Source organism: Podarcis vaucheri (genome assembly GCF_965113315.1).
Source record: "Podarcis vaucheri genome assembly, chromosome: 9".
NCBI lineage: Eukaryota > Metazoa > Chordata > Lepidosauria > Squamata > Lacertidae > Podarcis > Podarcis vaucheri.
The window spans coordinates 52888492-52908718 of record NC_138767.1 but is presented as its reverse complement, the minus strand read 5'-3'; the positions used below and the strand labels follow the sequence as shown (position 1 = coordinate 52908718).

Sequence of the window (20227 nt, the reverse complement as noted above, 5' to 3'; positions counted from 1 at the left end):
TGATAATTTCAAGCAGAATCAGTTCACACACATTCCTTGATGAGTTACTGTATTGAGTAATCAATGGAGTATGTGCATTTATAAACTAGCCTGTAGATGCTCTGAGGAGGTGTTTCACGGTACCTGTTTGCTGCTTAAAATATATCTGTAGTGTGGCTCATTTCACAGAACCATAGTGCTGTAGGGCCTTGTATGCCTCCCACTCAGACAATCTATTACTATATATCATGGAAGGACTAAGGAAGTCTTCAGATTACAGAAGCCAATAAAACAAAAGGGAGGAAGATGTGCAATTTCCTTACTAATGAGAATTACAAAAGACAGCTGATATTGCTGAAGAGTAGAAGCACCATGCAGCTGTCCTTTAAAAAGGTCAAGGATGTAGTTTGTAGCTAGGCTATAACTTCTTAAAGCACCTTCCAATATAAAGGCTAGGGACGTATATCTACTTGTGCAAGCTGACTCGCAATCTGATGGCTCAGACATGTAGATACACAACTGCTACAGGCTTACAGAACATATTTATGAGGACTACACATCTGAAGGTTTTCTGCAGCTATTGTCATCAGTTATTCACTGGCATACAGATGGCTTATTGCATAATAGGCCTTATTCATTTCTAAGCAAGATATTATGGTGACCTTCCCCAACACCTGCAGAAGAGAGAGAAATTATCTTGTTTCCGCATATGCCAGTAGTTGTTGAGCAAGTGTACAATAAACCTCACAGCAGTTTAACAAAGTATCTGACTTGCGTTGGGGGTGGTGTACTAATTATTCACAATGTAGATCCATGAAAAAAGCTTTGGTACACAATCACAGGATCTTGTCATGGGTTTGGGTTAAGTGCACAGCAGACCACACACTTCACAGGCAGAAGTTATGCTAAAAGGAGTCTTCCCTTTGAGGGCAGAGGTCATCTGAACACATTCTCCTGTGGCCAAGCCAATCTCCACCACTACAGCGAATATTGTATGCTGGACAGAGCTCAGGCAAAGCTTGTCTGGATGGCTATGGGGAATTGAAGCCCGAACTCAGGCTGAGCTGTCCACAAAGGGAACTGTCCACAATGGGAACATTTAGAGCCACTTCTATGTGAATGTACTTGATATCGGTATGTAAGTCATGCAAAAAAAATTCTCTTGTGGTGGGAAGTGCAACTCCAAGTGACATTTTTTAAATCAATGCATAGATTTCTTACAGCAAAAATGAGCAGTTTGTGGCACATTAATGATACAGGAATGCTTAAAACTCTGATTTTTTAAAAAAAATTATAGATTTTAAAAATCAATTCTGGATGACACAAGAATAGAAGTCTTAAGGGCCCATTTAAACAGCAAAATGCCAGATCAATAATGTTATTTTTAAATGAGGCATTCAAGAACTAGAGGATAAACACCAGTTTTGCATTTATTAGACTCCTGCAAGCAATGCCACCAGATTCCTTCCATCAGTACAGTTGCATCAAGCTTGCTGCTGTGCCTCTTGTTTCCATAGGTAAAAGGAAATAAGGCCTCTCATAACAGAATTCTCCACTTCCAGGGTTTGACTTATCATTGGCTGCTTGGTTCCTACCGAAGGGCAGCACATAAACAATTTGACCATTTTGGGGTACATATTACTGGGGGTTAGATCATTAGGTTGGTTGAAAGGGAATTCAGTAGCCATGGAGTCAGAAAAGCATGGGATTTTGAATTTAGGCATATGGATAAATAATGACAAAAATGTAGGAATTGAATTGAATGGGGTGGGGGATTTATGTTGGAAGGCCTGTGGGGTGGGGTGAAGGCATAGATAAAAGGACATGGGTGGGTTCTGATTTTGGAATTTTAATCAATTATAAAATGTATATCCTAAGCCTCAAGGAGGCTCAGAAGATATGGGAGAAGGTAGTCACAGAGAGGAGAAATTAATTTTTGCACAGGTGTCTTTTCCTCAAATATCAGCATCTTTTGGTCTGTGTCCTTTCTGTGTAAGGTAACATATAGCTCTGTATTCAGTCACTTATCATAGCAAAAAAAAATAAGTTCTTGTAGCAACGTGAGCATTAATTTCTACACTACTATTAATTTGTTTTATCCCACACTCTAAGGTAATTTCTTTTTTTAAAATTCCCATCTTGCATTTAGTACGTTTTAGTGCACAATTTATAGGTTACCCAAATAACAAGGTTCTTTCCAGAAGGGTTACAATCTAAGGCAGGGACAACCAAGATGGGAAGAGACAATGTGGCCAGATGGAAGTATTACACAAATTGGATGTGCAAGGATTAAGTGCTAACAAATTGCAGAGAAAGTAAATCTAAAGTGAGTGGGTCAATAAAAGGTTTAAGAGGAAGTTGACTTTGATAATGGGTTGACAGGCAGAGAGGAAAGTAGACAGAGAAGGGGAGGCTATGTAGAAATGAGAAGTGGAATGCTAGAAGACTGGAGAAGAAATGGTGAAGGAAATGGGAATGGGAATGGCAGATTAAACTGAAGGAGATAGAGGAAAAGAAATTATTGTTGGGAAGCAGAGAGTGAGGAAGAAATTTACATAGTCAGAACGTAAACTGGAGATCCTTAAGTGGAATTAGAGGAGCATTGAAATTGATGTGGGAAGTGACAGGGAGAGAGCATTTTTAAATAACTGGGTACTTGAACTAGGACCTCTGTGGTCCGAAGAGCCTACACTGCACAAGGAACAGACCCCTTTGCACCAGGGATGAAATCCCCATTTCAGCCCATCAGCCTAGGCAATAAGACTGCAGGGAATTGTCAAGACAGGAGGAGGAGTGCTAACATCCAAGGCAGAGATTTGCCCCTTCAAGGTCTTCCGCTGCTCAAGGATGAAATGGCCGCAGATGTATAAAAGGCTTTATTTCACCTTTAGACTTTCTTTTTGGAGCAAGTTGTTCTCCCGGAGCTTTCCATGGTGCTGAAGCTAGTGGGATGCCTTGCCCTACGATCCTCTGTGGGTTTCTTGTTAAGGTCAGGCCAGCAAGATGGTATTGGGAAAATTATGAAATACAAATTAATTTTTTATCCCCTTCACTATGTTGTTGGTTCATAGATGAATACACTTTTATAGAATACATCGGTTAGAAATTAATTCAGAATTTGTTACCAGCTGCCTGTTTAGTGATAGTTTTCCATTTTTATGCTACTGAAACATCTGCCAAAGATGACTTGGTTTAACATGTTCTGAGCTTATTAATAATGAAAGTTGATGCTGCAAATTCAGACTTAATGAAGGAGGCAGATATTAGATCACTTTATGGAAGTCTTGTGGCCAGTAATCACATCAAGCCCATGTGAACTGGAAGAAGTGCAAAAATATAGGTATGTTGTATTAATTGCCTTCAAAATATAATGCTGCCTGTATCTATGCTAAGTGAGCTGAAATAAAAGTGAGTAACTAAGTAGTGGTAGAAATAATTGCAATTATTTTTATTTTTTTCATAAAGGATGGGTTTGTGTCTAAGTTGCTGGCTCTGTCTTTGGCAAGAGGTTCATCTTTACTTAAGGACTCAAGCTTGTTTGGCAGTCACTGACTCCAACAGAGTGGGGTCAACTATGGGTCCACTATGGCTTCTGAGTTAGAGGAGGGCAACGTGACAACTTCAGACCAGACCAGTAGTGGCATAGTGAAATTCTCTTGCATGTGTGCTTCTGGTTGATTATGTACATCTGGTGCTGGCCCTGAGGGCAATTCTCTTTCCCACTCTGAATCCCCAACCCTCATCCTCAGATACCCCCTCTTCAGATCCCAGAGTTATGAACAGATGGGAACTTTAGGCCAGCAACATTTGGAGAGCTACAGATCCCCATCACTGCAATAAACAAAACTTGTGAATGTTTCTGTGGTACATGTGCACACACACACCAAAATAGTGAACGTGTCTCACATGGGAGTCTAGTCAAGAGGAAAACATATGGACAGGACCTAGGACAGCTCCAAGGGGTCATGCTAAGGCAGATATAGCAGATGTTCTCTCTGCAGGGAGCTAGAGCCAGTGGAAGCCTTATGGAGGCTGACCAAGCCTAAAATATGGTATGCTCCATCTGGCTGGCTGCTTAAGGCACTTGCCTTATTTGGCAGCCTTTGATTTCTGTGATGCTGGGGAGGCAGAGATTTTTGAAGAAGAATCATCCTCCAAGTCTGGATGGTGGAAAAGCTGTGTCCTTTAGCTGGAAAGGCACTGAATAAGGTACTGGTGGTTATTCCCCCATGGAAGTAGTGTGAACATCCTCCTCTTCGGTCCTTCACCACAGTCTGCAAGGTTGACAGGTATGGGGTCATGACAGCCAGTGGCAAGACCAATAGAAGATGTATCAATTGACTTTAGTATGTAGTCTTCTGCCAACCCCCCTCTGTGGCGGAGGAACTCCCTGCATGTGTGCCATTTCAATTACCGTATTTTTCGCTCTATAACACGCACCTGACCATAACACGCACATCGTTTTTAGAGGAGGGAAACAAGGGAAAAAATATTCTGAATGAAACAGTGGACTTATCATTTTTGTGCTTCATGCTGTGGCCACAGACATGTGATCTGATGGTGAATTTGGGGTGACCCAATGCAAAAATCCTGAGAATCCCTGTGGATCCATGCTTTGTAACCACGTTTTTGCACCATTGCAGCCCCAGGCAACAGTGGGTGCGTGATTTTTTTTGGGGGGGCAGGCTGTAGCCATGGACATGCTATGTGCTCTGATGGTGAATTTTGGCTGACCCAATGCAAAGATCCTGAGGATCCATGTGGACCCATACTTTTTAACCACGTTTTTGCACCATTGCAGCCCCAGGCAACAGTGGGTGCATGATTTTTTTTGGGGGGGACAGGCTGTAGCCATGGACATGCTATGTGCTCTGATGGTGAATTTTGGCTGACCCAATGCAAAGATCCTGAGGATCCATGTGGATCCATGCTTTGTAACCACATTTTAAGTGGGGAGGGAAGGGAAAACACAGAAGGCTAAGAATGCAGGAGAGGGCTATAACGTGAGGAAAGGAAGGCAAAAGTTTTCCCCCACACAAGCCAGCCAGCGTGTGCTCTCTCTCTCTCTCTCTTTAAATGGAAGAAAGCATATTTGAATGCTGTGTGTCTCCAAAAACAAAAAGCAGGAAGTCAAATCAGAATTTTAAGCCGAACCTGTAATCTCTCTTCCCTTCACAAACATTGTTCCTCCGGAGCAGGGAGAGGATAGAAGGACGGACGCTCTGCTTCCCCCTCTACTTGCCTGGAGGGGAGGGGCTTCCCCTGCTCTTTGTTCCGTTTGAGCAAACACAGTAACGAAACAGAGAGGGCGGGCAGTAAGACCCTGAGGCAGAATGCAGGAAACCTGCCACTTCCTCTCTTCAGGCTTCCCTTCTCCCTGAAGCGCGGTTTGATTTTTGCCTTATTTTTCGGCTCCAGGGACCACACATTCGTTCCATAACACGCACAGACATTTCCCCTTCCTTTTTAGGAGAAAAAATCTGCGTGTTATAGAGCGAAAAATACGGTATGTCTTTGTTTACTCAAAGCTGATGGGGCCATTGCATCCCTAGTTATAGTTTTTCTCTGCGAATTAAACATCCAAGTGTAACTGACTGTAGCAACATTTTCATGACATTTAAAAAATGTCAAGGGGGAGCTGTTCACTTGATGGGAATGGTATTCATTTGCATTGTTTTTCCATAATTACTGTTGTACTCTGACAAGGAAATGTGAAAAATAATGAGCAGAGACTCACTATAAAATAAATGATATACTATTATATAAACTGCCTAATCTGTTATTATCATCATCATCTATTTAAATAAAAAGAAATCGCCGAAAAGGCAAATTTTTTGTTTTCAGTAAAATGTGGATACTTCTACATGGATGAAATCAATCAAAAAATGGGACATTCCTGAGCTTTTTACTTGTGAGCACTGGTCAACTTCTGGTGGTAAAGACACTGAATAAACAAAGAGAGAGAAACTGGCTTCAAGCTACTGCTAGTTAGAGCTGTGTACCAAACCTGACCAGATCCTGAACTGAATCTAGCTGATTTGGGTTGACCTGGGATTTAGTCAGATAGGATTGTGGCAATCCTGGATTACCCCAGGTTGGATAGGGTCCACCCAAAGCAATCTGTGGGTGTCAAAAGTGGAAGGGGGATGATATAGCAGAGAAGATGGGGGAGATGCACAGACATCTCCTCCCTTTCTCCTAACTGCATGTTAATTAGGGTTTAAAATCCAATTAAACATGAGGTTGGGAGGGGGAAGAAGGAGATGTACACAACAGTCTCTGTGTGCCTCCTCTCCTCCCTCCCTGGACTACATCTTTAATTAAGGTTTTGAACCCTAATTAAACACTGTGGAAGGCCCCTGAATCTGCTCAGAGCACAGATCTGGGTTGGATCAGCTCAGATTAGATCAGAGCCACTCTGAAACACTGGATCTGCACTGATATAGGATTGGAGGGTTGTGCACAGCCCTAGAATTTTTGCATGACTATAGTGATTTTGGATAGACCCCTGAATGCTTGCTACTTTCTGGGATTGCTGAGAAGAATGCTAAACAATGTAGATTTTGATCCAATCTAGCCAGGAACTTAATCCAATTCTTAAGCAAAATGGCATACTCTGGATCCCTTCAAATTAATTAGTTGTGCCCTGAGGACATCCTGAATAAGCACCATTATTTTATAAATGCAAAAGACATCAGTGGACTACTACTGTATTCAGTGAACTTTTTACAAGGTTAGTGCTAGTGCAATGATTTTTTGCAAGGATTAGTGCCCCTGCACTATCCCCAGACCTGTTCCATAGGGTTGGGGAGGAAATCCTGAGCAAGTTTAAGGAGCACAGATGGGGAGGTAGGGAGAATGTTCTATCCTGCAGGGTGGGAAATCATTGCATTGACTTACCTTAGCATTACGTTGGAAATAATATTGGGATTCTAATGTTCTGTTGTAGAGCACACAAGACGCTGGTCTTCAGAAACCCTAGCCTAGGAAACCACAGTGAAAGTGAGCAGAATTATCAGAGAACCCCTTTTTCAAACTGGGAAAGTATAAGATTTTGGCTTAGCTAACTTTGACCCCTTGATTTGCAGCCCTGTTCAGAGGCTATGAAAGGGGATCCCTTTTGACAGCTTGGGTGGACAAATGAGAAGAATCTGGAGAACAATGGGACAAGAAAGAAGTTTTGGGTAGGGAAGTACCTGCACTGTCTGTTCCTTATGATAGTGTGGGCAGCTGATCCCTTTCTTCCACAAAATGTATTCAAGACCAGATGTGCTCCCCCAACCCAGCTAGAAAGCCACGTTCTCACTATGTATTGGCTTTCTATATCCTCCACTATGACATTTTCCATTATGTCGTCATGATGCCAAGCCTGATTGGCTACATGGCCATCTGAAATCTTTACATTCAGAGTATGATCCCCAATTGACTGTGATTGTGTTGTGAGGAAGGAGATCCCCAGTGACAGGAAGAAGTGACTGGTGCAAGCAACAGCCAACAGGCATACACAAGATAAGCATTTGGCAGTCTTTGGAGAAAATGTATAACTCCCCCCCCCCAAAGCCTCCTTTGCATACTGAAAGAGTTTCCTAAGGACTTTCAGTGCAGCTGTACTTGAAATTAGCTGTGTCTCATTGAAAGAAGATGAGCTGATAGGTCTGGGAGTTCAGTGAATCAATGCAAAACAGTATATGACACACAGTGATCCCTGAACAGGGGCATTGCTGATGCAAAGAGCTCTCTGTGATCCGCAAAACCACTCAGGCTGCGAGAGCCTCTTTGACCCTAACTATTGTGTAACTGTTTTACTGAGTGTATCCTTTCAGAACACATGCTGCTTCACGTTTGCTTCCTTGCCATGGAATACCAGGGATACTTTACAAAGGTAGAAATGGCAATATTTTGAATGGAGGTGTGTGTGGTTTTTCTTTTCTTTTTTTAAAAAAAGCCCATTGAACAAAGTTGGATCAGTTACAAAGCTCATTGACTGAATAGTACACTCCTTTCACAGCAATTGTGCACCATTTGACTCCAATTACATCCCAAAGAGGTGTGTAAGGCATGGCAAAAGTTTTTGTCCTAGGGAAGTTACCCAGGGTTCAGGGATAGTAGTGCCTCTGTGCTGCAGTAAATTGATCTGCCTTTGCTTCCATTAACTCCACCAATGAACAGGATTTGATTCTCCTCACAAATGGTGGGAACTGGCTTGACTTCAGATTTTTATCTGACCCGCTTTGTATTTTTAAAATATGCTGGCGGGGGGGGGCACTGAGAGAGATTCTGGGTGGTAGGAGAGACTCTTTTTTTTCAAAATCCTGTCTAGAATACAGAATCATTTGTATTTGACTAGGATAGAAAACGACTGGTTACCCAGTCCTCAGGTGGGCAACATTTGTGGCCCATCATAGCAGGCCCCCGGCTCCATGGAGAAAAGTAGTCACCATTGGAGCCTGACTGATGAGGAATTTTCCCTGCCCCCCTCTGCAAGAGAGGGTGAGATGGCCCACTATCCTCAAGATTTAAGTTACAGATAGGTAGCCGTGTTGGTCTGCCATAGTCAAAATAAAAAAATTCCTTCCAGTAGCACCTTAAAGACCAACTAAGTTAGTTCTTGGTATGAGCTTTGGTATGCATGCACACGAAAGCTCATACCAAGAACTAACTTAGTTGGTCTTTAAGGTGCTACTGGAAGGAATTTTTTTATTTTGACTCAAGATTTAAATTAGCCAGTTAGGTGGCCAGAGGGGGTGGTGCTTCGGTGATGGACCAGAGTGCAACAGTCTTCACTCCGATCCACTACCCAGCTATATAGGCCGGCTGCGCCCTAGTTCAGGATTGCAGTGGACCGAAGAACAAAGAAGCAAGTTTTTTGAAGCTCAAAAGAACAAAGAAGCAAGTTTTTGAAGATCGAGCCACAAGGAATGGTGAGGGATAAGGCATAGTCTCCGTAGTGGAGGAGCAGCGTCCACACAATCAGGAAGAAGCAAAGAACATTGTGGGACAGAAAAGGAAAATTCTACTTTAACAGGGATAGAAAATAAGTAAAAGGCCTGAAGACATCCTGACCCACTTCACATAGTGAACCGTTGCTCCCACTTCATTCTTCCCCTAGCAGAAGTGAAAGCCAGAAATCAGGATTCCTGGCTCAGCATTGCCGCCGAACCAGAGTTTGTGGTTTGTTTTGTTTCACAAGAATAAACATTGGCTTAACACCATGGTTTGTTTGCATAGGCAGTTTGCATGGAGCAGACATTTTCCAGGTTGGGGGGTCATTCTGCTAGATAATTGGTTAGTCAACTCCATCCACCACATCACTACATTTACTTCTCCCAAGAAATGGGCCATGACCCCAACCCCATTCCGGCTTTTGCTTTGGAAACATTAATTGTGGGGGAGAGGAAATGGACCAACTTACTATTTTGCTCGAATGTCATCTTCGTATTTATTCCCTGATGACATTCCAGGCTATTATGTTTAGCACTACCTCCTTTCTTCTACCTTCTGAATAAGAGTGAAAGACTCCTCAAAAAAAGAGGACTTTTTATCTAGGACTCCTTCAAATATGACTTACTTACCGTTTGTGTAAGTAAGCAGAATAAGCATCTGCGAAGCAGTTGAGACCTGGACTGGACTGAGGGTGAAGAGGGCACATTTGCTTGAGAAGCTAAAATAAGTCATGGCAGGTGGGGAGGATGCTGACTGTGTGGAGTTTCAGCCTGCCTGCTGGGTTGCCAGAGAAACCAGAGATGTTGCTACTGCAGAAGCAGTAGGTAAACCAACTGAGATAAAGGCCTGGGAGGCAGGGATGGCAAAGAAAAGGAAATAGCTAGATGGAGGAGAGGAAGCATAGCAGATGGGAGATGGCACTAGGTACACCAGGGCTGGGAGAAAGCAACTGTAACTCAGTGAGGGATGGGCAAATCTGTCAATTTTGGTTTCATTCCATTTCTCATTTTCCCAGGCCTAAGTTGAGTTGTCCCCATTTCCACACCAGTGTGTGATTTTCCTCCACCCCTATGAAAATCCACCAGCATTTTAGTGTACATTTTAAAATGCAGTGTTTCCAAATATACACATCTTTGCAAAAGAATTTTGCCAAATACAATGTGTGTATATTTTCACTGCTATATGCATTTTCATGCACACAATCCCTGGTATATGCATTTTGTATACCCATTACCTGGCTGGCGAATTGCCCTGCAAAATTGAGAAAAGTGTAAACTGAGTTCTGGCGAGTTCCAGCTGGGAGAAAAACACCCTGACCATCCTTAATATGCTTCCCAATGCCATGACTCAAGTCAGAGAGGGAAAGGGAGCAGTTATTACTGAAAAATATGACAGTTAAAAAATACTTTCTGTTTGTCTGTGAAAGGCAATTGGTGCTGTGTATTTTTTTTAAAGAATTGATTGAAGGTGGAGTGATTTTCCACTGGGACTGTGATATTGTGGCAAGGTTAGCCCTTTCCTCCTCTCACCATGGTACCATCAAAAATCATCCCATTGCTGCTGTCATCCTCAGAAGTGAAATTTCCATTGGCACCAGTGGAAGGTTCTCTCCTGGCATTGCTTAGAGTCAGACTGTCCTATTCAGGAGATGAAACAGTGCAGTCCAAGGAGAACAATTTCCTTCAGCACTGATGAACCCACTCCTTTATGCAAGGGTTGGGATCCTGGCCCAGTCATCATCATCATTTATTCAATTTATACACCACCCTATACCTGGAGGTCTCAGGGTGGTTCACAAACAAGACTACAACATATAAAATCAAACTAAAAACAATAACCCAATAAAAAACAAAAAAGAACCACATTCTAATAGGGTGTTGGATGTCAATAAGATCAACCAAAGGATGTCAATAAGATCATCATCATCATCATATATTATTTATACCCTGCCCATGACTAACTATCCTTGGAAAAGGGCTGTTGTTCTACTGCTAGGCACATAGAGTCCAAAACATGCAAAATGGTGGTGGTCATGGTTGTTGGGTGTATTAGTAGTGGCAAGTGGTTAGCTCATGCAACCTGCCTCACATATTCTTTGAACATGTGGAGGGCTATCAGGCTCCCCTGTGGTGTGGCAAGAAAGATAGTTCAGTCTGTTGCTAATATATTCACTACAAAAGAAGAAGTCCGCCTCAACTGCTGCTTTGGATTTCAATAGCTGTGATTCACTTACAACCAATAACTGTTTTCCTCTGCAAAATCCTCTCTCATTAAAGAGGTACAAGCTTTTGTTTGATTAGCCTAAAGTCTTGTGATGTCCCTCACCATGTCTAATTCCCCTTTTCATTAACAACGGGAGCATTTTGCTATCCCAGTCCATTTTTGCTACATGCATCTGCCCTGCTTTCCTTAAGGACCTTATTGATTTCATTTGTTCGCAAAGTTATAGCTGGCAGAAACTAAATCTGGATGTTTTGTTGTTCTGTCTCAGGACTCCTGCAGGATCAAAATGGATTAAAGTTACCCTGTAGATGCAGTTGTGCAAATTCAGCATTGTGAGAGAGGATGAGAATACATAAAAGCCAACAGTTCCAAGGGGGGGGGGAGGGTATTTGAATGGGAAACACACATGTTTGTTCTTAGACAGTGGTCGACAAAACTAAGATGAAATGCTGCTATAATTGAACATGGCTTTGGGGTGAAAGCACATTATAAGGGAAATGAACTGGCACATGTTGGTTAATACAACAGTACTGTAGCTTTGGACTTTATTAAAACATGACTAATTCCAGCTCAGCTGGGCTGTTCTCAGTCTTCTCTGTGTTTTGGCAATCAAAACCCCCATATTTTCCCTAGATGACTTTGAACTGAAGTGCATTCATCATAAAGGCTAAGCTTCTGTTGTTTGCAAATGAACACTTCAAATAATAGTTGTGGGCAGAATCCCTCCTTGTATTTGAAAATAAATTACCTACTATTGAGTCAAGCAGTTTGTGATATCATTTTCAGAATATCTCTGTGTTTCTAACTGATGCAAAACATAGCGTTGACTAATCTTTTAACTTCTGAGTCCTTCCTCATTTAGGATCAGGACCCACCCTCAGGTTTGAGTAAATTATAATTAGAGCATAGTTGGAAAACAGAGGGTGGTATTCAACTAAGATTTACTCAGAGAAGACCCACTGAAATTAATGAACTGGGATAGTGCAGTCGATAGAGCATGAGACTCTTAATCTCAGGGTTGTGGGTTTGAGCCCCACATTGGGCAAAAGATTGCAGGGGGTTGGGCTGGATGACCCTCATGGTCCCTTCCAACTCTATAATTCTATGATTCATTACATGACTAAGTATGAACCATTAATTTCAATTGGTCTACTCTGACTAAAACAATACCACCTAGAGAGTTTAACTGTCCATGATGTTTCTGAGTTATGGCATTTCATTTAGTGGCATATATACGACACAGGCAGGTATTCAGCTATAGTTAATAATCTTTGAATGTGTGAAATAGATCAGGTCTGGAAGCAAACTAACAGACCAGCAATTCAAGAGTAACTTTGACTGAGCAGAGACCAGAGTAAGCATCCTCATAAGACTAGGTAACACTTGCTTGTGTCAAATGATTCCTTCTTATCTAGTAGTGTTCCACCAACTTCTGGTGAATGACTGGTTACCCAACCTTATGGCGTAGGGTATAAATAAATGACGGGTGAATTCTGAAGCCCATGTTCCACCATAACATGTTCTGCTGTACTCTTCCATGTGGACCATCAATGTGCTTGAGAATCGTACGTTTTGCAGTTTTGCTTTCAGTCCGGATGTACAGGCTGTATGTATGTATTGCAAGGCGTTGGTGTTGAACCCTAACATTTCTGTATAGCCAACATCCATCTCCTATAATATAGCTTTTATTCGCTGAGACTAGATAGTTGTCTGACAGAAAGATGGAGGTTTTTTAAGCAGAAAAAAAAACTTTTTGCTTAAGTAAAAGACCAACCTGCCTGTCATCTTTTTGCTTTTGAGCTCAGAAAATTAGCTCAGTGCTAATTGGCATTCTGTGGGTGCTACCTATCATAGGTAGCAGCCCTGCTTGATCACACCACAGCCCCACCCATTCCAGCATTCTGTTCTCACAGTGGCCAACTAGATGCCTATGGAAGTTGTGAAATGTCATACAGCTTTCTGCTTTGTTCAAAAGGATTGCATCTACTTTCACTCCATTTAGCACCTTGTCTGTAGCAATTTTGAGTCAAAGTGTTCAGGTTTTGTGTGGACAATTACAGTGGTACCTTGGGTTGAGAACTTAATACGTTCCAGAGCTCCATTCTTAACCTGAAACAGTTCTCAACCTGAAGCGTGCTTTCACTAATGGGGCCTCCCGCTGCACTGCTGGCGCACGATTTCCGTTCTTATCCTGGAGCAAAGTTCTTAACCTGGAGCAACCACTTCCTGGTTAGAGAAGTTTGTAACCTGAAGCGTCTGTAACCCAAGGTACCACTGTACTGACAAATACTATTTGGCATTAATAAAATCAATGGGTTAGCCACATTGTCCCACAGTTATTACTCTGTCTTTGTGGTTATTTACATGTAGTTGCCACCATGTGCATCTGAGTTCCCATCTGATTATGTTGGTATCCTGTGGAAGGCGAATCAAAGAGCCTTCTGCCAGGTTCAGCACAAGTGTAAATGGAGGGAAAGACTCTCGGGGATCGGCTGACTTACTTAACTCTCTCAGCCAGTAAGGAGGAGGAGCAGAAACTGCTCTTTCTTGCACAGATTACCCAATTGTCATTCTGTTCTGGCTGACAGCCATAGCACCTGGCTCTTTGGAAATCATGCAAGACAGTATTGCTCAGTCTTGGAACAGCTGCTTTTGCCTCCTAGGACAAAGGTAATCTGGAAACTCTTTTAATTATACCAGAACATCAGTAGGTAGACTATTGAATGCTGTACTGCATCCCTGGTCCTTTCCAGTCCAATGAAAATAATAAGATTGCAAGACTAGCCCTTATCTTTAACACCACTCTAACCTGGAGGGTAACATTTGCATAGGATTGCCCACTATTATGGATAATTTATAGCTTGCTTCTTGTCATCACTATAAAATATGGGCTTTTTAATGCTGATCAAATGTCTCTTTTCATCAAGAGAAGGATGCATTTTGAGTTATAAATTGATTCATGTTGTAAATATATCATGATATCAGCACTGTAGGCCTGCATTTACATATTTTTATGTAAGAAAAATATGTGATCTTAAATCTTCTACGGAAGGCCACAAATGTAGATGTCAGAAAGTTGGCAAAATCTTGTGAAGGTCAGTTTGGATGGGAGAAAATAAATTCTTAAGGAACCTTGGTTCTCTTGGCAGGAAAGGAGTAGACAGGCTAAGGACTGCTGCTGGCTGAGAGACTAAGAATCAAGGGTAGAAGCAAGGCAAGAAGAACTGCAATGAGATATGTAAATTGTTAGTCTGAATTAACCTGACAAGCCTTTGTCCACATCTTTCTGGTGATGCTCAATGTATGATGGCTCTGTGTCTTTCCTGCTGAGCTGTCACACTAAATCATATATGGGGAATATATTGCTAGCCCGGATGTTGTAGAACTCCCATTCCCATCAGCCCCAACTAGCTTGTTCAATCATCACAGATGATGTGAGTTCTAGTCCTACAACATCTGAAAAGGTACAGGTTCTCTATACCTATTGTAAAAGCAAGTACCGTACTTTTCCATGTATAAGACTAGGGGTTGTTTTGGTTTTTTTTTACTGAAAAAGAAGGTTTAAAAACTGGGGGCGTCGTATACACAGGTAGTGGGTATGGGTGACGGGTGATTGGTTGCAGCCACGAACTACAGACTGTCATTGGTGACTGGTATTGTGATTGGTGGCTGTGGCAAGGGTTTCTTTGTATTGGCTGTGGGAAATGGGTGTGTGATGGTTTGATGTGTCAAGTGTTGCTGAGGATTGGCTGCTGCTGCGGCAATTGTGCTTGCTATTTACTTCCGCTATAGGTGATCGGGAAGACGCTTGTAGCAGATGTGAGCAAATGTTAGCAAGTGGGGTGAGCAATTGCAACCATTGGGTTAGTGATTTACTGTATCCCCCCCCCCCCAAAAGCTCATCAACTTTGGGCCATTTTATGAAATTGGAGTCCCCCCAAATAGGGGGCATGTTATACATGGAAAAGTACAGTAGCTAAAATGATCTCAGTGGAAAATGAAAGACTCCTCAATGAAGCCGCAGTCTATAAACTCTTCTCATTCTTGTGAACTACACAAAATCCTCTGTGCCAAAGCCCATCTCCTTAACTCAGGCTCCACTAAGTCCCATCTTTCCCCTTTAACACATTTGTGGAAGGCATGGATTACAGATCTGCTTTTAAAAACTATGCTTTTAAAAGACAATGCTTTCAAAAACTAATTTTTACTGTGAGTTTCAAATAGTACAAGTTTCTGTTCAATGAAATCTGTAGAATTTGCATGCATTTACTATTACAGTAGTTAATTTATTAAAACTTTAGTTAAACCACTCAGAAACCAAGCACTATTACAAAAGTGTGTGCATATTTTGAAAAGTCTTCTGAGATCTTCAGATATTCTTATGAAAAGTATAAGCACAAGATCCACATGCTTGGTAAGAGATATGAATCAGTTCAGATCATTAGACAGAATACATAATTGTTGGAAGTCTGTCATACTTCCAACAGATGGTGCAATTGTGCACATGGACAGTATAAGAATGAGATTAGAAATTAATCCCATTCAAGAAATAAGTGTGCCTAGTGGCATATGAACAACAAAACTGCTGCTAACATTTTGCAAACAGGAGAAAGGCTTCAACATCGGAGATGAAGAATGTTTGGAATACAAAGACAAATTCAGCTTATTTTCTTTTAAAAACAGTCCAATTAACAGCTGAATTTGCAATTATTCATCTAAAAGGGAGAAGGTTCTAATGGTGATGGTTGAAGGACAGCACAATAGGAAGGGATTAGACATTTGTCTAAACATGAGTGAAGCAAGAATGGAAAAGTTATTGCTTCTTGAATGTGGATGAGAAGAAATAGAGGCAAATGGTGAGAGGCACAGACTTGGCAATCTCCTGAATCTTATTTTCAGTGATGGGTTTTATGAAAATAAGGTGGTACAGACAACCTAACCATGGCACATCAGTACATTTGCACTTTATTTTGAAAGTGTGCCAAATGCATTTACAGTAAAAAGCATGGTGTAAACACCACCATAAAACTCTTTGATTAATATAGGATTTCATAAACTATGCTCCTCAGGTGGACTGTAATTCAGCACCTGCCAAAGTGATTTATTCATCCCCGGTCTTGTTTAAGTCCTTTGTTTTCCACTGTGTAAAAATCAACAGCACTCGGTTATTGCTGTATGTCTATCCTCCCTTCCCAATGAAATGCCTGCCCCATTTTTCCTAGTGTTGAGATGAGTTCTTAAAGGCATATGGACTTACAGTAAACAAGAAGGTCAGGGTGCATCCCCTGGTTTCTGCTTCAGTAACAGAAGCTCCAGGGCAAAATGCAGACTATATAGGTTTCTTCTCTGCTGCTTTGTTCTTGGAATATGTCTGCAGTTCTATACTGTTTTCCATATGGAGCTGGTGATGGCACTGGAGTTCAGTGGAGAAGGCTTCAATTTGCTTTCATATGCTGGATATAAAGCAAGAGGATAGCTGCTCATCCATGGCAGTTGCTTATTGATTCACCATCATCTGACCTTGTCACGGAGAGGGATCTAGTGATAGAAAATTGCCTTTGGGGAACTGTCATCTTGAAAGTATACTCCTTGTTTGATGCAAAATGCTCTAGATTTGTTGACCTTCATGGCACACTGTTAATCTTTATTTGGGGACTTTTCTGGCAATGGGACGTGAACAGTGTCTTTTTTGTGAAGAGAGAATGTAGCCTTTTATTGCGTTTTTATTGTGTTTTAACTGGCATGGTTATGTCATGGGGAGAAATTAAATGTAACTAGGCAAACATGGCGTTCCCTGCCCTGAACTGGATCCAGAAAGAGTAGACCCACTGAAAACAATAGGATTTAAGTTAGTCCTAACTTGAATCCCATTGACTTCATCTGGCCTACTCTAAACATGACAAAGGGGGCAAAAACCTACCTATCTAAGAGTAGGTCCCATTGAATTCAATAGGGCTTATTTCTCATTATTTCTTATTTCTCTGCCAGCTCAGCTCTCCCCTGCCTCCTGCAAAAAGCAAGGGAATAGTATGCAGATGACCAAAAATAGCTTTAGCATATGGAATGAGACAAGAATCCAATATCTCAGTTTTAGTTCCAAAAAGGTTTGCTGTAGATCTGCCAGCAGTGCCCTTCAGCTCTCTGTATTGGATAAACAGGCCAAACCCTATGCCAAAGGATAAATGGACCTAAATCTGACATCAGGAATCACAAGACAGAGAAGCTAGTAGGAGAAAACTTCAATCTCCCAGGATATTCAATACAGGATCTCAAAGCAACTGTCTTATTACAATAAATAAATAAATCAGAAATAGACTTGAAAGAGGAGTTGCTGAATTACAACTTATCACTAAACTGAAAAGTATGGAGAGAACTGGTCTGAATAGAGATATTGGATTCTTGTATCATTACATATGCTAAAGCTATTTTTGGTCATCTGCATACTATCCCTTGCTTTTTCCTGTAGGACTATTTGTAATCATTGACATTCACCAGTTTACCATACCTATTGAGCCAATCACCCATCTCCTACTACCTTTCTGAGAAAAACCCCACCCCACCCTCCCACTACATATAAGGGTCTGGTGACTTCTGTTTCAGTGTATCTGAAGAAGTTGTGCATGCACACGAAAGCTTATACCCAGAATAAACTTAGTTGGTGTCTAAGGTGCTACTGGACAATTTTTTTATTTTTTCATGTAAAGGTAAAGGGACCCCTGACCGTTAGGTCCCGTCACGGATGACTCTGGGGTTGTGGCGCTCATCTTGCATTATTGGCCAAGGGAGCTGGCATACAGCTTCCAGGTCATGTGGATAGCTAGCTAAGCCGCTTCTGGCAAATGAGAACAGTGCACGGAAACACCATTTCTCTTCCCGCTGGAGCGGTACCTATTTATCTACTTGTACTTTGATGTGCTTTCGAACTGCTAGGCTGGCAGGAGCAGGAATCAAGCAACGGGAGCTCACCCCGTCGCGGGGATTCGAACCACCAGCCTTCTGATCGGCAAGCCCAAGAGGCTGAGTTGTTTAGACCACAGCACCACCACGTGCCTCCTAATTTTCTCATGTAGAGAGTTACTATGACACCATAAATACACCGTCAGATAAGGCCTACCAATTTCTCCTGATCCTGCATTTGCATTACCTTGGCAAAGTCAGGCTAGGGAACCAATGAGTTCTGAATAGTTGTCCTCTTTTCATAACACACAAAGAAGCCTCATGCAAATGTTCATTCAGGATGATTCACTTTCAACAAAAACTGGTGGGAGCTTTTATGCAGAAGTCTAACTGGTTACTTGCCAATTACTTGGGTATGTCCATCAAAAAAAACTACAGGGGAATGCACAAATTATTTGTTGGGGATCAAATACCCCCCCCCAAAAAAAAGCTAGGAATGCAGAAGCTATAACAAAAGAATGAAAATGAGCGCTTTCTGAGGCATAGTGACAGCTTTTGTTTTCCTCATTTGTTGTATGGAGATGTTATATAGATTTCTGAACAAAAGCCGCACTGGACCTTACCCATTAGGCACAGGGCTAAACAAAACCAACATACTAGATTGGACTGATTTCAAATGTTTTGTGCCTAAGGCATGTTTATGAGCAATATTGTATTTGGCAGAAAAGCAATTAGGCTAGGGAGGCACAGTCTCTATGTGTAAGTTGGTGAATTGGACCTTTCCATTACTTAAGCTTACTGCCCCTCATCCAGGTATAGTCATGGTGCATTCAGATAGTAAGCCATAAGGCTGCTCTTAACTATACCAAATGCCCATCTAGTCTCCAGTATAATGTTCTCATAGTGGCCATCTAAATGCTTATGGGAAGCCCCCAAGAAGGGCAAGAGTGGAATAGCAATCCCGCTCTGCCTAGCAATTCCTATTCAAAGGCATACTGGTTTTGATATGGGAGATTATAGCCACCATGACTAGTAACTGTTGATAACCATATCCTCCATTATTTTTTTCGAGCAGTGTGATAACAGTGTTGGAAATGAGCCTTGGTATACAGATGGGAACATGTGCATCTTTGTCAGCGATGTTTATTTTATTATTTTAATTTTTATATCCTGCCTTCTCCATATGCTCAAGATGACTCAATTTTGAAGAAGAAAAATGTATACCAGAAAATAATATGCAAAAACTGGTATCTGACTCAGCAGCAGGAAATAGCAACTTTAGCTAGTGTTCCTTCTTTGAACAGATGCATTTTGCAGCGTGTGTGTGTGTGTGTTTGAAGGAAGAAAGTCTACTGAATCTCCATCAGGAGGTAGATTAATAGTGTTAGGCCTTTGAGCCTGACACAAATAGTCAGATAGGCCAGGTGGATTGGCTGGAGGTCGATAGTGGGTAACACATGACACAGTGGATGGTGCTGTTGCTGAAGCAACGAGGTAGCCAAAAAACTGAGAAGCCGACTTGGGAGGATAGTTTCTTTAGATGCTGGTGTGTCTTCATTAGCTTGTGAAGTCAGCTGACCATTTCCAGGTGAGTCAGCTGACCAAACTCAGACCGGTATAGCGGCCTAGAGGGTTTCCTTCAATCACAGAGCTTAGACGGCCAGTATGACTGAGTGAAGAGTGAGAGTGCAGAGGCTAGATCTCTAGTCTTATTCAAAGAAATAGAATTCCTTGGTCAGAGCAGAGGGAATGACTCTTAAATGACTCTTTAAGATTCTAAAGTAAATACATCTGCAATATGGCTCCAAAAAGTAAAGTGTGGTTGGTTGGCTTGTTTACTGTTTGGGAAAGCCTCCAGAGAAGAAGCTAGGATAAATGTTGAAGCGGGGAGAGCTTTCGACAACCATCAGTTTAAAACCAATTGTTTGAGAAACCACAAAACAGAGGCCTTGTTTTAAAGATTTCTATTTTTAAAACTTCCACTCCTCAAAGTGTTTCATCACATAATTTCAATGAGGCTCACCCTGCAGAATTATTTGAGACCAGCCTACTTTGTTTATGCCATTCCAGGCTATGATGTGCTTAGAAGACGAGTTTGCAGAAAGCTGTAAATCAAGCATGTTAGCTGTTCTTTTTCCCCAACTCACTTTTCCTGTACAGTACCCACATTCGAGACAAGACTGCC

General features: G+C 41.7%; 1 long non-coding RNA gene across 2 annotated transcripts in view; it reads right to left on the bottom strand.

Annotated features, from left to right (window-relative positions):
- The window catches only part of LOC309540787, a 76925-nt gene that overhangs the window by 21678 nt on the left and 35020 nt on the right, over nucleotides 1–20227 (bottom strand). The window contains exon 5 of one of the 2 annotated variants that reach the window (XR_014223492.1): nucleotides 16259–16598. The exons of the other annotated variant lie outside the window; for it this stretch is intronic. This is a non-coding gene — a long non-coding RNA (uncharacterized lncRNA). Of the gene's footprint in view, nucleotides 1–16258; nucleotides 16599–20227 lie in introns of those variants that run through there. 2 annotated transcript variants of the gene reach the window in all.